Genomic DNA, 17138 nt, shown 5'->3' with positions numbered 1-17138 from the left:
CGCGGGCAGTCGCCCACGACGCGGTGGCTGCGCTGTTTTGACTGGCTGGCCGAGGTCCAGGTGTCCACGGAAATGTAGTTGGGCGTCCCGCCGACGTCTACCAGAAAACTCTTGGTGCCCGCCTTCAGTACCCGGAAGGGGCCCGTGTATGGAGGCATGAGGGGACTACGGTGGGCGTCGTGCCGTACAATAACGAATTTAGCCCTCATGAGCGTTGGTGGAACATGTGACGCAGGCAGTCCATGCTGTGAAGTCGGAATGGGCCGGAAAGCGTGCGCCGCGGCTCGGTGAGCCTCCAGTTGTTCAGCGGCGGACCACGGATGCGTCGGCGATGGGAGAAACTTGCCGGGGACCCTGAGCGGCTGGCCGTAGACCAGTTTGGCGGCCGACGCCTGCAGGTCCTCTTTAGGCGCCGTGCGCAACCCGATCATTTCCCATGGCAACTTATCCATCCATGCGGTCCCTTGGAGGGTAGCCCGCAGCGATGCCTTCAGAGGACGATGGAAGCGTTCGCATAACCCATTGGCCTGTGGGTGGTAAGCCGTGATGCGATGGAGCTTGGTGCCCAATTCTGAAGCCACGGCGTTCCACAAAGCAGAGGAGAACTGCGGCCCGCGGTCTGATGAAATGTCCGACAGCACGCCGAAACGGGCAACCCAGGACGAAAGAAAAGCCCGGGCGACGTCCGCGGAGGTGGTGGACGTCAATGGAATGGCCTCTGGCCATCTGGTGGTATGGTCGACGATCGTCAGCAGATGCGTGAACCCTTGTGACGGTGGTAGTGGGCCCACGAGGTCGATATGAACATGATCAAATCGCCGCTTCGGTACCTCAAACGGCGACAGGAGCTTTAATGTGGCGCTGCACCTTCGCGCTCTGGCACACGACACAGGTGTTGGCCCAGTCGCGCACATCTTTTCGCATTCCGCTCCAGACAAACTTGGATGCTAACAAATTCTGTGAAGCCTGCACACCCGGGTGGGCGAAGTTGTGCATGATATCGAAGACTTTCCTGCGCCAGGATGACGGAACGATTGGGCGTGGGTCTCCCAGGGAGACCTCGCAGAGCAAGGATGTGCCGTCTGAGTGGAAAAGTACGTTCACTGGCCGCAGGCCGGACGAATCGGAATGGAAAGCGTGCGTTTCCGGGTCAGCCGCTTGGTCGACCACCATTAGTGAATAGTCGAGACCCAGTTGGACGGCCTGGACGGCCGCACGCGAAAGGCAGTCGGCAACCACGTTGTCCTTGCCGGCCACATGACGGATGTCGGTGGTAAACTCGGAGATGAAAGTGAGTTGCCATTGCTGTCGGGCCGACCACGGCTCAGTCGTCTTGGCCATGGCAAACGTCAGGGGCTTGTGAGCCATGAAAGCAACGAATTGGCGTCCTTCCAATAAAAAACGAAAGTGGCAGATGGCCAGGAACAACGCCAACAGCCTCTCGGTCAAATGTGCTATAGCTTCGTTCGTTACTACGTAACTGGCGGCTAAAAAACGCCAGCGGTTGCCATGCTCCGTCGACCCATTGCTCTTGCACGGCGCCGACGGCATAGTCCGACGCATCTGTCGTGAGCACGATGGTGGTGCCGGGCAGCGGGTGCGCTAACATCGTCGCATTGGTGAGGGCCTCCTTCATGTCCCCAAATGCGCGGTCCATGACCGACAACCAGATCACCGGTTCTTTCCCCAGTTTCCCTCGGAGTGCCTCGTAGAGCGGCCACATGAGCTGGGGGGCCCGGGGGACAAAGCGATGGTAAAAGTTTACCATGCCGAGGAATTCTTGGAGCGCCTTGACGGATTGCGGCCGTGGGAATGCCGCGACAGCTGCCACTTTCGCCCTGAGTGGCAGTGCCCCTTCCGCGGTGATGCGGTGGCCCAGAAAATCGATCTGCCTCAGTCCAAATTGGCACTTGTTTGGGTTAACTATAAGGCCATGCTCCTGGAGACAGCAGAAAAGGACGCGCAGGTGACGTAGGTGTTCTTCCTTTGATGCGCTGGCGACGAGGATGTCATTGAGGTATACGAAAAGGAATTTGAGATCCCAGAGCACCGAATCCATGAGGCGTTGGAACGCCTGCGCCGCATTTTTAAGCCCGAAAGGCATCCGTAAAAATTCAAAAAGGCCAAATGGGGTAAGGACCGCCGTTTTCTGGACGACCTGAGGGTGGACGGGCACCTGGTGGTATCCGCGGACGAGGTCAATCTTGGAGAACCACGACGTGCCGGCCAAATGGGCGGAAAAATCTTGAATATACGGTATCGGGTTCCGGTCTGGAGTTGTGACCTCGTTGAGGCGCCGATACTCACCACAGGGCCGCCACCCACCGCCGGGCTTTGGCACGATGTGTAGCGGAGACGACCAGGGACTATCAGATCGGCGAACGATGCCCAACCGCTCCATAGTGGCGAATTCCGCTTTCGCGGTCTCGAGTTTACTGGCCTCTAATCGCCAAGCCCGGGCGTAAACTGGGGGGCCGGTCGTCGCGATGTGGTGTTCAACACCGTGTTTGGCAGTCGTCGCAGAGAAAGTGGGTCGAGCGAGCTCCGGAAATTCCTTGAGCAGGCGGGCGAACTCGTCGGGCGGCGACTCGGTGCGGGCAACCGCGTGGGTCGCGCTGGAGCCCCGAAAACAGGGGACGGGGGCTCATGAGGTGGCATGGATCAGGTGGCGATTACGTACGTCGACCAGTAGGTCATTCGTGCAGAAAAAATCGGCACCGAGGATTGCCAGTGGTATCGTGGCGGTGATAAACTCCCAGTGGAAGAGTTGGCCGCTGAGACACAATCAGATACGCCACTTCCCGTACGTATGGATGGCACTGCCATTGGCGGCCTGTAGTGGAGGACCGCGCCGCCCAGATCGGACGTCGAGAACCGAAGCGGGGAGGATGCTGCACTGAGCATCCGTGTCACATAAGAAACGCCGGCCCGAAATGGAGTCGGTGATGTACAACAATTTCCCGGAATCACGAACTGTCATTGTGGAGGCGAAACCGACCTCGGGGCTTCCCTTCCGGTCGCGCAATCAGTGTTGCTGCTTTCTCGGTGCCGGCGGCACGAATTTACACGGGGGTCGGCAGCATCTGGCTTTCTGACTGAAACGGGCGTGGTAGTAGCAAAGGCTGGTCTGTGGAGGTGCCGAGGCGGGGTTCTTGGAGGCGGGGCGCGTCGAGGTGGCGCAATACTGTTGCATCACCGCGTAAATGGTGTCGGCTTCGGCCACGAGCGCCACACCCTCCGTAGCCGTCGACCTGGCCAGGGCTGCTTGTACCTGCTCAGAGAGCTGGCTCAGGAACAGTTCACGAAATATAAAACATTGCGGCTCAGACCCGAGGAGGGTGAGCATGTGGCTCATCAACTCGGAAGGCTTAGCATCGCCTAACCCGGGGAGTGCGAGCAAGCGTCGTGCGCGCACTGCCTTTGTGAGACCGAATACTTGCATGAGGCGCGCCTTGAGTGTTTCGTACTTGTTCTCCACGGGCGGGGTCTCCAGCAGGCTGATAATGTGGGAAGCCGTCGAGCTGTCCAGTGCGGAGACCACATAAAGGTAATGGGTCTGATCCAGCACTATGTTTCGCAGTTGGAACTGATCCTCCGCTTGAGCGAACCAGGAGGCTGCCTGTTGTTCCCAAAATTGAGGGAGCTTCAAATTCGCTGCATTTACATTCATCTTTTTCTCGAGCTTGCCTCCGCAAAAATCGTCCGCGAAGCTTCGGGGTCACCAATGTAGGAATCAACGGATTCCTATCTAAATCACTGAGGTCGAGTCAGTTCAGTAAATTAACCGAATTTAATTAAACTGGTGAACAAAACAAAAACATGCAGGAGCAACAGCAAACAGGTCTATACAGTAGCTTGTTCCACGAGGTCTGAACTCAGAACCTCCCACCTCTGACGTCATGACATCATCACGTTTCCCGCCACTCGGGGCACCACGTGACCAACGTGATGACGTCATTGCATTGTTTCAGGGTTTTTACAGAAAGCTTGTTTACACTCAGCAAATGGACATAGGTGCTGTAACATTGCTTTAAAGACAGTTATTCATTTGTACAGGAGTTCATTGGTGGTTTTACCACATTACCATATTTACCTTATCAAACCCCTTCATTTTTTTTAGAAAACCCTGAAGTCTTCTCAGCCTTCTCTACTCCACTGGAACCCCCTAATTTTGTATCATCTGAAAAATTCAATATTGTCCTCCCTGTCCCCAAGATCAAATCTTCTTACCCTTCCCCAGTCTGAGCAATACCCTAACCTTTTGCTTTCTGCCAATGAACAAATTTTCTCTGCATGTTGCTACATTTCCTTTAATAACAATTCCACTGTGAGGTATCTTTCAGAGTATTCTCTGAAAATCCATTTATTCATAAATTTAGCGGGAAAAATACAGTTGCTTTGCGCCTCCTGTTAGCGCCCTAAGAGGACGCCAATGGGGCGCAAAGCAACTAATGCTCAGGCGTGGCGCTGCCAACGCCTCCCGCAAAATTCAGTGGGAGGTTAGCGGCGGTGCCAACTGTTAATGCCCTGCGGCACTGCGCTGCCGGCGATGACATCATCGCCGTGCACAGCGCCCCGCTCGCACCCCGGCCGCGATCTTCGATAGCACCCCATGACTTACCACCGGACGCTATGTCCGACAGGGTCGGGGGCCTACCTGCGGCCGGGGCAGCGCTATTTAAAGGCGGGGTGCCGGGTGGCCATTTTTCTTGCCGGTTGCCTGTCAGCACCTGCCTCCACTGACATCCCCGGCCCCCTGACCCGCCCCCCCCCACACCTCCGCGGCATGCCGGCTGTGCTCCATGAGCCCGGCACTTCTCTTGAGTGCCGGGCTCTTTTGCTGGCACTCCGATTCCTGGTGGTCCAGCTGGGCGCCGGGTCATGCTGCGCAAGGCCCCTCCCCTTTCAGAAGGGGAGGAAGGCCTGCAATACCGCGGCACGACATAGCGCCATGATATTCCCTCGCAGTGCCCCAAGAGGGAGGCGGGGCGCTTCCAGTAGTGCCCCGCTTCCCTCTTGGGGTGCTACTACTCAATTTCGGCCATGGGGCGCGCTAATTTTTCCCGGGCACTAAAAGAAGCGCCCCGGCGAAGTTAGCGCCCCAAAGGGGGCGCGACTCAATTTTTCCCCCATAGTTTCTTATCCTTGGTATAATTATGGTGAATCTGCACTGTAAGCTTTCTACACCTTTCATGTTTTTCTATAATGGGCACTCAAAACTTCACACAGTACCCAAGTTTATCATTACCTATTTCTTCTTTTATTCTGTACCCCTATTTGTAAAACCCAAAATGCCATTAGCCTTTTTATGGAGTTAATACCTGCACTCACAGTCAAAGAATTAATTATTTGAACCCTGAGGTCATCTACACCCTTCAGAGTAATTTTATAGTGTGTTCATTCCCATTTCTTGTTTTAACTCCCAAAATACATTATATCTGATTTCTTCACATTAAATACATTTGTTACCTGTCTGCCCATTCTGCTAACCTATCTATGTCCTCCTATTTATTAATATATACTTTAACAGTTTCTCTCAATGTTTACTCAACTCCCTACTTTTGTATCATCAGAAAATTTCAATATTTTTCTCCCTGCCCCCAAGATCAAATCTTCCTACGCTTCCCCAGTCTGAGCAATTCCCTAACCTTTTCTTTTCTGTAATCAACCAATTTTCTCTGCATGTTGCTACATTTCCTTTAATAACGAGTCCACTGTGAGATATCTTTTAGATTATTCTCTGAAAATCCATTTATTTTATATCCACTGCATTCCTTATTTCCATACAGTCTCTTTGTCAAAAAACTGTATTAAATGTGGCAAACAAATTCATGCTGCCTGTCTTTGGCACCTCTAAGTATTTATTTCATTTGATCTCAAGCTATAGATTCTAAGGCCTAGAAATTCAGTCCCCTAAGCTTCCAATATGGCGGGCAGGAAGAGCATGCTCATTACGAGCCGGAAATGCACCAGCCCCCGTATTGGTGAAGGCCAAAAAATCGGCTCCTCCCAACTTCACGTTCAAAGAACGCTGACAGCCACAGTTCTCCCTCCCTCACTCCCTCCTGGCCCTCCCGATCGCTGCCTCGCTAAACCCTCCAATTACCACAACACACCCACATCCCGGTCACTGCTTTCTTCCTGAATCTGATTGCCCGCCATTCCCCTTACTGATCGCTCCCGCTTCATCATGTTAGTGGCATAGATTGCTGGCTCGATGGTAATGAGGCCCGAGGCCCAATATCAGGTGTGCCTTGGGCCTCACCATTCAGGTGTAGTGATGGAGCCCTGCGGCCATCAATTTCTAGGCCTAAGAATTTGTTAATAACTGACATTAGACCTGAGCTATCTTTCAACATACATGGAAGCTTGTAAATGGGTGTTCCCTTCTTACATAGCCATTTTCTAAGTGAACCTAAGTGCAAGCCCCTCACGTGCTTGTAATAAAGAATCTTAATCAATAATGTAATAGAGATAGAAATTGTTTTTGTTATAATGACTTCCAATTTCAAAGGTCTAAAACTGTTAAAGAAGCTGACACTGTATCTATTGCAAATTTCATCCTTTTGAAAGTTATTCGGGGATCACACACCTGCTAGTTTCAGATAGCTTTTAGCTTACAATGGGATTAGAAGTCTTTGTGACTCCTGGCCACCATTTATTGTTTAAATGAAATGCTAGGTGTATGGGCTGATGAAGGTGTTATTTTTTTTTAAGTGAATTCTTTTTGTATTTTCCAGGGAAGCCTTGAAGAGACTTCTGTTCGTGTTTGCCATCAAATTCCTTCCTCATTGGTAAGATATCTACATGTGAGTTCTCTTTAGATTTTTAATATTGTTGCTCCTTGAAATTTTGTTTCAACCTTACCTGTAAGTGTACCTGATGCAGAACCTAAGGAAGGCTCATAGAGGCTGTTTGATTACATTGCTTTCAAGAAGGGAGGAAATGCTGTTCTGTTTAATTTTGCACTCAATAGGCGATCATATTTTGGGTTCCAGTCAAAATATAACAATGTAAGTGCTGCAGTTATTCAAATACTGTATATGTGTGCAATGGCTGAAGTGATGACATGCAACTGAACCAATGTTAAATATTCTGATTCATTCAACTAACTGTCTCATGTCTGATATGTAGATATACATTTAAGTATCTTTTTACTACCATATTGAAGCATGCAGTTATAGGCATGTGTAAACAATATAACTTTGATGAAATATAAACATTTGTGAATTGGAGATGAATAGTCTGGTAAACTTAACCTGGAAAAGTACAAAATTAGAGTACTGGGAAAACACAGTGCAGATTTTAAGGTTGGGACTTATGAATAAGATAAAAGGCTTCCTCAGCCCACACATCCTGTATGCTAACTTCAACATAATGGCCCAGAATTTGCTGGAGCAGGGCAACTCGCGGCATGCCCTGTGAGTTGATTTTTTTCCTCACCCTTCAGTTCGAAATATTTTTGGACTGCGAATTGCCGGAAGAGCGAGCTGATGATGGCACGGCGAGGTCAACAGGGCATCTGGGACGTCGGTGAACAACAGGACCAACAGTCCATCTCCTCAACCAATGAAATTTAAGGGTAGAGGAAGAAACAGAGGAATGACGGGGGAAAGAAATAGGGTGAATTAGAGTCAAATTAGACACAGAAAGAGAACTGGAGAGGGGAAGAAAGATTGGATTAAGAGAGAAAGTAAAAGAGGGGAAGGAAAAGTAAGAATTTCTTTTTTAATTTTAATTTTAAAAACCTCTTGGAACAACTTACTACATGCAGGAGTGGGACTTCACAGTTTCACTTCTTCTTTGAGGTTGAGTGACATTGCAGGGCCCTAAATCTCATCATTAAATGGGTCCTTGCGTTGTTAAATACCAGCCTCAACTTTCTGTGGTGAGTTTAATTTGTTATAACAGCGCAAATGCAGCACTTTCTTGACACTCGTGGGGAGGTTGATGGTGAGCTGCAGTTTTTAGGAGGCTCCTGGCAGAGTGCTGCGAATCATCCATATCTCTTTCTCGCCACATTTGCGGTTTTTTTTCACACTAGGAACAGTGTGCGCCTTTAACTGGCTATTTTCCCAGCAATATCTGGGCTAATGTTTACCCAAACTACTAAACATAGGTGAAATCACGCTAGAAGGTTACAGCAGAACTTTCAAACTGCGTGGCAAATGGGCAAGTTCACTTAACATTTGGACTTTGAGGGCAATTGCTCATTAACATATGCAAAAACCTCACTAAAAGAACCATTTTAATTGATGGTGAATAATTTCTGTAGGAATTGACCAAACCGCTAGCGTCAGAAGGCTGCATTTGACCCATCCTTGCAAGGCTACTAGAAATTGATTGGAGGGGAGCATTTTCACCATGAGGCTACATGACGCCCATCCCTCTGGACTACCAGATGACAGGATGAATAAGAAGTACTTTGATGTTAGACTTTATCTTTTTTTATATCCTAGAGTTGTAGCCATTGAAAAAATAGTTAATCCTGGCGGGCATCATTGTGAATGCACCATTTTGGAATCATGGCCGTTCGAGATAATAATGGCATGACACAAAAGAATTTTAGATACTTAGTTATATTCCAAGAATAGAATACAGGGAAGGAATCTGATCACAGGATCATCAAGGATAAGTGTTGACATTTTATCTTTCGAAGTGAATAAATTTAGTTGTATGGTTTTTCTACTGAAATATTGGCAATCAAAGAAAGACTTGCATTTATATAGCGCCTTTCATGACCTCAGGTGCACAGTCAAGAGCACAGTCAAGTTGTAACACACTTTCCTTTTCTTTATATGTGAAAATGGTGGATTGATCAGACAAAAATTGAGTATCAAACTTTTTGTTCATGCCCATTTTGCCTCTCCACTGCTGAAGGTCTTGCCTAAGAGACATGTGAACCTTGACGGTGAATTTCAGCATGTTGTTTGGCATCAGACCCAACCGTGATCCTGCCCTTACCCAGTGTTCTACACGTGTACATTTGATGTAGTGCCATTGGAAAGCAATCAGGCGCAGGAATTCTCTCCAGTTTTCCCTTAAGCAACTCAGTGGTGCTGTGTACTGCCCTTATCATTTGCCTGGCTGACTCAGTGTAGTTCTGGGTTCAAATATGGGTCTTGCTGGTCTATATGGGCCAGTTACGAAGTCACGGAGCCATTGGGGACCCGTGGAGCACCAAACCTCATGATTGGATTCCAAAAGGAAACTGCATCAATTTCTGCTAGATTTGTTGTTTAAAGAAGGTAACAGGGAAACTGAAAACAGTTCCTGTGCTTAACACTTTGAATAGTTTCTAACCTAAGGGATTACATTACAAAATCAGTCATTACAGACATCTTTCCATAAAAACACTTTATGGGCACTGCAGACAGCTCTGTTATGAAATGCAATTTACATGGAAATGACTCATTCTGCAGCAAATGATTAAACTATTGATTCATTCAGTGTTTTGTCAAAATTTATTTTTCAAATGCATGTCCACTACAGTTTGATTAATCAGAATGCACTCAGATCTTGCAGCAGCAAAGCTCAGCAAGACAGCTTTATTGTAAGGTCAGAATTGGGCGAAGTAACTTAAAGATTTTTCAAATCAAATGAGCAAATTTGCTAGTAGCTTAAAAGGTCAATCCTTAGTTATTACTCCCGTAATAATTTATCACATCATTAAGCTTCTGGAATTCAGCTGAAGCTGAAACACACAATGATGTGTCGAAGGAGAAAGTGCACAAGACACTGTTTCTTGCTTCATAATAAAAGTAGATATTTTTCCAAGCGCATGGGCTCCGACTCTTGGGTTCTTGTGCATTAACTGGAGTATCCTTGTGGGAATTCATTAATCTACTGTTATTGCTTTATGGATCAAGTGGTACACTGCTTTGTATTATCGTTAATCCTGAATAAGCCTACTGGGCCTGTTCTGTTTCAGAGTGGCGAGGTTGAAGTGTTTTACAAAATAAATGAATTGCAAATTCAACTTGTTACATTGGTAAATCCATTGATTCACAGACTTTTAAAACAGCCTAAAATGTAACGCTGTTGGGAAGTGCTGTGGACTATTGTTGTATTTAGAACTGGTGAATACAGTGAATTCGAAGATTTGCACCGCACCAACCAGACGTAGTGCAGTCAAGGGCAGCCAATGTGAAATGTTTGATGTGGCTTTTCAGCGCAGCTTAAGAATGCTGATGTGGAATATGTGTGTAAACACAGTGATGCACTCACTGAAGAGAGATCGCTCTGTTCAGCTGAAGTACAATAAAGCAATATTGAGAAGGACAAGTGTAATTAATCACTGTTCATCATATTGTATTTGGGCTGGTGTTCGTGTGACAGAAGTTACGTTAAGTTCTTTTGATAAACAGCTAAAAGAAAGATTAAACCGCACAGACCGCATGGGAAAAGTGAACTACTTTGGCATTTATTATTAGGTATGTTTTTTCCTTCAATTAATACAATTTTACATGTATGAAGGTTACTAATCAGACGAGAAGCATTTGTATACATATATATTACCATTATTTTGAATTATTGATATTGATCTATTTAAAAATAGAAAACTAAATTGTAGATGCCTTCACTGCCCACTTACTTGACTAATCTGCTTATTGTAGCAATTACACAATACCTCAGAATGTTGCTCTTCAGTCCTGCAGCACTAAAACTGCCCAAAAAACCCCACAGTAGTGTAAAAGTTACAGTGGATTTTTTTCCCCTCCCCCATCAAAGTTGATGATGCAGGAAAATTTCTCACTGGTGAACAGAACTGCTTGATGAGCTATAGTTGTGCCATCGAAGTTGCTGCTGTAAAGTTGAAATGTGGCATTTTCATGATTTGAGGCAAGCGGTCTTCCATTGCTCTTTACTTGCACTCTGCTTGACCTGGAGTGGTTTAGTGATGATATAAGGTGCACGTCAAATGTTCATGTACTTAATACTGTCAAATTTATGTTCAGAACATCAAAAACGACACTTGCTTTGAGCGCTTATTTCCCAAGTGAACACATAAGAACCTTATAGCTGGTGCAATTTTATAGCTTTATGATACAATGCATTAAGATAAAAACATATTCACACAATGGGGACAACACATTTTCTGCACTTGTCATTATTCATTCTGATGAAACTTGCAAAGCAACCGTTTGCGTGACTGCATAATAACAGCCTTTCTTACCTCCTAGCTAAAGTTTTGGATATGTCAAATCATTTCAGTTTATCTATATCCCTTATATTTTGAATACTGCAATAAGCTCCCCCCCCCCCCCCAACCCCTCAACTTTCCTTTCCCGACTGTCCCTAGCCCTGTTCCTGGGACTAGGGACAGGGTCACTGGCAAGGCTTGGAAGCTAAGCTAGAGCCAGGCCTGGTTAGTACCTGGAGGGGTGACCATCAGGGAAGACCAGATGCAGAAGGTCACGGAAGGAGCCCTGAGGAGGGGCGGTTGGTGTGAAAGTCACGGAAGGAGCCCCGGGAGGGGCGGCTGGTGAGCAGGCCCAGGTGTTGGGCTGAAGATTGTCGGACAGGAGGAATGGTGGAAATGGAATGGCGGCGCGCACAGACGCAGCGGCTTTGCTTCTCCCAGGATGGTGCTATTTACGTTAATGTTAATGTTATTTGTACTGGACTCATGGGAGCTTGCAAGATCACATTTTGTTGTTCATGTACTTGTGCATTGTACAATGACAATAAAGTTGAATTATTATTATAAACATTCAGTTTGGTTGCACCACCTTTATATCCCCTATACTACAATGGTGAAGCGATAATTAATGATGAAAGTTGTGCACACAAATCCAGGTGGTGCTATACATGCTGCCATCCTGGTAGTCGCACAATACAACATTAATGGTCTTGTTGCATAGCAATCATCAGTCTCTATAAATTAATCTGCACCAGATCCAGACATGAGGTGAGGAAAACCCCTCCATTGGTGGAAAGCTATGGGAGCCACAGGTCCAAAGACACCTATTGCTCCAAAGCACGCTACACTTACCATATATCACATCTCCAATTATTCTTTCTACGACAGGAAACTTTCTGGTATCCGGCACTGACGGGACCGAGCTGGTGCTGTTAGATCAAAACTGCCGTATAAACCAACTCTAATGTTAAAACATACAGAGCTTTTCAGCTCTGTGTGAATCAACAAACCCTGTTGCTTAGCAACAGCTTCAAAACAGTCGGCTGCAGCTGCAAGCGTTTCTAGCTGAAGCTGTTGCTTAGCTACAGACCTTGCAGAGCCTGACTGGGAAAAAAAAAGGAACCAGAAGTAAAAAAATTTATAGAAAATGGCTCCTGAATTTTGCCGGTAGATAGAGCTTTCCGGACTTTTAACCTCCGGTTAAACGAAAGTTTCCTGTATTCTGTACAATGTGAAAACGTTTCTTATGGTCTGCATTATCTAGTCTCTTTAGAATACTAAAAACAGTAATAATATCACCTCTCAACCTTTCCTTTTCCAGTGAGAATATTCCCAATTTATGTCACCGCTCCATCCTTCATTCATTCTGGTCACCCTCTTCTGTATCCTCTCAATGTCCTCTAAATAGTGACCAGAACTTTTCCAAGTTCAGTCGGCCAAATGGTTTATAAAGTGGCAGGGTTACCTCACTATTTCGGCTGAATATTAATCTTTTAATGCAACCCAACATTTAAATTAAAAACAGAAAATGCTGGAAATACTCAGCAGGTCAGGCAGCATCTGTAGAGAGAGAAACAGAGTGAGCGTTTCAGGTCGATGACCCTTTGTCAGAACTAGAAAAAGTTGGAGATGTAACAGGTTTTTAAGCAAGTGTCGGGGCAGGGAGAGGGGGAGGGGAGGAGAGGAAAGCACAAAAGGGAAGGTCTGTGATAGGATGGAAGGCAGGAGAGATTAAATGACAAAAGGTATGATGGTGCAAGGCAAAAGGAGATGGTAATGGGAGATGCCAACATTTAAATTGCTTTACTCACTGCCACCGAGCCTTGTTGCAATAGCTTCAATTTATTGTCGTTCAGGACCCCTGCTCTCTGTTATTTTCCATACACATTATTTTCTTTCCATCTAAGTAATAGACCCTTCCGTGATTGTTCGCCTCCATGTGAAGAACTTTGCATCTCTCCACAGAAGTGAAATCTACCCTATAATTTCACATGAACAGATATAATATAATGGCAGAAGCTGCATCTGGCACACAACACTTCACCCCCCACCCCCTGCCCCACCCCCCACCACAGGGATATGGTTACTCATAGGCACCACTTACATGGGGCTTGCAAAAATCATTGCTTGTGGCCAGCTTAGATGAACTGCTTGGAACAATACAAACAAGTCTCTCCAGCTGCAGAGCTCCACAAGATATGCAAAATATCTGTTAAAAGCATGCTTCCTCTGCACATTATATTTGCTGTACTTTTGCAGTGAAAGGTTATCATAGAATCATACAGCACGTAAGGGAGCCATTTGGCCCATCGTGCCTGTGCTGGCTCTCTGAAAGAGCTACCAACTAGTCCCAATTCTCTGCTTGTAAATAAACATTGATTGTCGAGGGAGGGGGAAACTCCCCTTTTGATTGACAGAATTTGACTGCCAACTTTGATCCTCCCCCTTTTCACAGACATACATGTGCTGTTTCCAAGCCCTTTGACCTTGGCCATGCTTTTCTGATGGCCATTTTTATCCCTGGGCAATTTACCAAACTCAAGGGTACAATTTTTAATAAAAATGTACTGTCTTAAGGTGTGCGATTTTTTACAAAGTTCTTTGATTCCGGTGTTGTCCAAGTGCTGCTTAGCTCACGGGCTCCTTAACGCAGCCTTTTGCGGTTCTGGGCATGTTTTAAAAACATTGTCCAACCCAGAGACAATTTAAATTCCACAAGTCTTCCTCTACGATGTGGATTAATATTTCCCGATCTTCGTGAGCTGAGGGGATTTTGCGAACCCCTACATTAGTAAACAGGTCTTTACTGATCAGAGACTCCATGAGGACTGCCTGGGCAGCCCCGTGGCTTGCGACGTGATGTCATCACGTTTGCCCGCGTTTTCCCGCGCTCTTAAAGGGGCCACACCCCGTACATGCAAACTCTATATACAAAACACAGTAATGCCGAACACAATGGTACAGGTTTAGGCTGGTGTTAGAACATTGTTAAAGGGAATTATATACAGTCAGCCAGAGTCATTCAGTGGTTCTGCCACATGCGCCCCCCCAGAATTCGCTTTAACGGACAAAGTCAAATGATGAGGGGGGTCTGACGAGCCTGTCAGAACGACTCCTGTACTCTCGAGTCAGAGGCTGCTGGGCGGCTGGCGGGCTGGTGCACTTGGTCTGCGGTGACGACGATGGGTGGCTGACCCCGTCTCGGCGGCTGTGCGGTCTCGACGGGGCGGTCGAGGTCCAAATGTGCTGGCTTTAATCGGTCGACCGAAATGTGGTCCGGTTTACTGCCGACATCTACCGTGAAGGTTTTGTCCCCTGCCTCCAACACGCGGAAGGGACCGGTGGTATATGGGGCCTATGTGCGTCATGGCAAATAAAAACATATTCAGCCTTGTGAAGCCCCGTGGGAACATGTGACCTCTGCAGCCCGTGGTGCGAAGTGGGTACTGGTGCGAAACATCTGGCCGCCTCTTGGTGACTAGCAAGCTGAACAGACGCGGACCATGGCTCTGTCGATGTTGGTAGGAAGTCCCCTGTGACTCGCAGCGGTTGACCATACACCAGCTCCACTGATGAAGAGTGAAAGTCTTCTTTGGGGGCCGTGCGAATGCCCAACAGGACCCACGGTAGCTTGTCTGCCCATGCAGCGTCCTGGACACTGGCCCTCAGGGCGGCTTTCATTGACCAGTGGAAGCGTTCGTAGAGGCCATTCGCCTGTGGGTGGTAGGCTGTGGTGTGGTGTAATTTGACACCGAGTTCTTGGGCCACTGCATTCCAGAGTTCGGAGGAAAGCTGCGGTCCCCTGTCTGATGAAATATCTGCAGGTACTCTGAAACAGGCGATCCAGGAGGAAATGAACGCCCTGGCCACGTCCGCCGAAGTAGTGGATGACAGGGGGACCGCCTCCAGCCATCTGGTGGTGCGGTCCACCATGGTCAGGATGTGTGAAAAACCATGGGAGGGTGAAAGTGGTCCTACCAGGTCGACGTTGACATGGTCAAAACGTCACTCCGGAACTGTGAAGGTGGCCAACGGAGCTTTGATATGGCGCTGTACCTTGGCCCTTTGGCAGACCACGCAGGTGTTGGCCCAGTCGCGGACATCCTTATGCGTGCCATGCCATACAAACTTCGCTGACATCAGTTTCTGAGAGGCCTTCATTCCTGGGTGTGACAACCCATGTATGGCGTCAAACACTTTGCGGCGCCAGACGACCGGCACGACAGGGCAAGGATCCTGCACGGAGATGTCACACAACAGCATGGTACCTGCTGCATGGAACATGACGTCGGCCAACTGGAGGCCAGTGGTGGCCGTTCTGTAAGCTTAGACTTCCGGGTCTGAGGCTTGGTCCGCTGCCATGAGGGCGTAGTCGATGCCCAAATGAACCGTATTGACGATCGCGCGGGAGAGGCTGTCTGCCACCAGGTTGTCCTTGCCGGACATGTGCTGTATATCCGTGGTGAATTCGGATATGTAGGTCAGTTGACGCTGCTGTCGGGCTGACCATGGTTCAGCGGCCTTTACCATTGCAAAGGTTAATGGCTTATGGCCCACAAAGGCAGTGAAAGGACGTCCTTCTAGCAGGAACCGTAAATGGCGGATGGCCAGAAAAAGGGCGAGCAACTCCCGGTCGAACGTGCTATATGCTCTCTCGTTCTGCCGTAGTTGACGGCTGAAGAATGCCAACGGCTGCCACGTCCCGTTCACCCACTGCTGTTGCACGGCACCGACTGCGTAGTCCAACGCGTCGGTGGTGAGGGCGATGGTGGCTCCTGGCAGCGGGTGCACCAGCATAGTCACGTTGGCTAAGGCGCATTTGATGTCGGCGAATGCTCGGGCCATGTCATCCGTCCAGTCTACCAGGTTCTTGCCAGTCTTGCCCTTGAGGGCCTCATACAGGGGTTGCATGAGCAGTGCCGCCTTAGGCACGAAGCGGTGGTAAAAGTTTACCATGCCTAGGAATTTTTGCTGGGCCTTTATGTTCTGCGAGCATGGAAAAGATGTCACCGCCTCCACTTTTGAAGGTAAAGGAACCGCTCCCTTTGAGGTGATGCGATGCCCCAGGAAATCGATTTGGTGCAGGCCAAACTGACACTTGGCCGGGTTGATAATCAGGCCGTGTTGGCTGAGGCATAGAAAAAGGGTGCGTAGGTGACAGGTATGTTCTTCCTTAGTAGGACTGGCAATTAGAATATCGTCCAGGTAGACGAAGAGGAATTTGAGGTCTCGCAGCACGGAGTCCATCAGGCGTTGGAAAGCCTGGGCGGCGTTCTTTAACCCAAACGGCATTCGTAGAAACTCGAAGAGGCCGAATGGGGTGATGACTGCTGTCTTCTGGACATCTTGTGGATGCACAGGGACCTGGTGGTAGCCCCGGACGAGGTCGACTTTTGAAAACATGGTGTTCCCTGCCAAATGGGCAGAGAAATCCTGAATGTGGGGGATCGGTACCGATCAGGAGTGGTGGCGTCGATAGTCGCCGCATGGCCGCCATCCGCCGCCAGGCTTCATGACGATATGGAGGGGTGAAGACCAGGGACTATTCAACCGGCGAATAATCTCCAACTGTTCCATGGTTGCGAACTCCGCCTTTGCAACCGCCAGCTTGCCAGGTTCCAGGCGCCGGGCCCGCGCGTAGACCGCGGGGCCGTTGGTGGTGATGTGGTGTTCCACACCATGTTTTCTGGCCGAGGAGGAGAATGTGGGTCTTGTCAGGTCGGGGAATTCGCCGAGCAGGCGGGCGAACTCATCAGGAGTCGGGAACGCACAGGAGATGGTGTGTGACGTAGTGTTACTGCGGTAACACGGGAGAGAATTAAAAGTTGCTGCATTGATCAGCCGCCGGTTCCTGACGTCGACCAGGAGGCTGTTGGCACACAGGAAATCCGCGCCGAGGAGGGGCTGGGAAACTTTGGCCGTAACAAACTCCCAGTGAAAGCGTTGCCCCCCGAAGCACACCTCAACTCGCCGTCTGCCGAAGGTCCGAATTGCT

General features: G+C 48.4%; 1 long non-coding RNA gene across 2 annotated transcripts in view; it reads left to right on the top strand.

The window, feature by feature from the left end:
- The first annotated feature begins 6734 nt into the window (after positions 1-6734).
- The window catches only part of LOC147124845 (uncharacterized), a 1171333-nt gene continuing 1160929 nt past the window's right edge, over positions 6735-17138 (top strand). The window contains exon 1 of one of the 2 annotated variants that reach the window (XR_015079125.1): positions 6735-6794. This is a non-coding gene — a long non-coding RNA (uncharacterized LOC147124845). Of the gene's footprint in view, positions 6810-17138 lie in introns of both variants that reach the window. The other variant, XR_015079124.1, reaches the window with a different exon arrangement.

Source organism: Somniosus microcephalus, chromosome 1, assembly GCF_052327205.1.
Source record: "Somniosus microcephalus isolate GS21.2 chromosome 1, FLI_Smic_1.0, whole genome shotgun sequence".
Lineage (NCBI taxonomy): Eukaryota > Metazoa > Chordata > Chondrichthyes > Squaliformes > Somniosidae > Somniosus > Somniosus microcephalus.
Note: the sequence above shows the minus strand (reverse complement) of the source record. Positions and strands in the feature narration are given on the sequence as shown.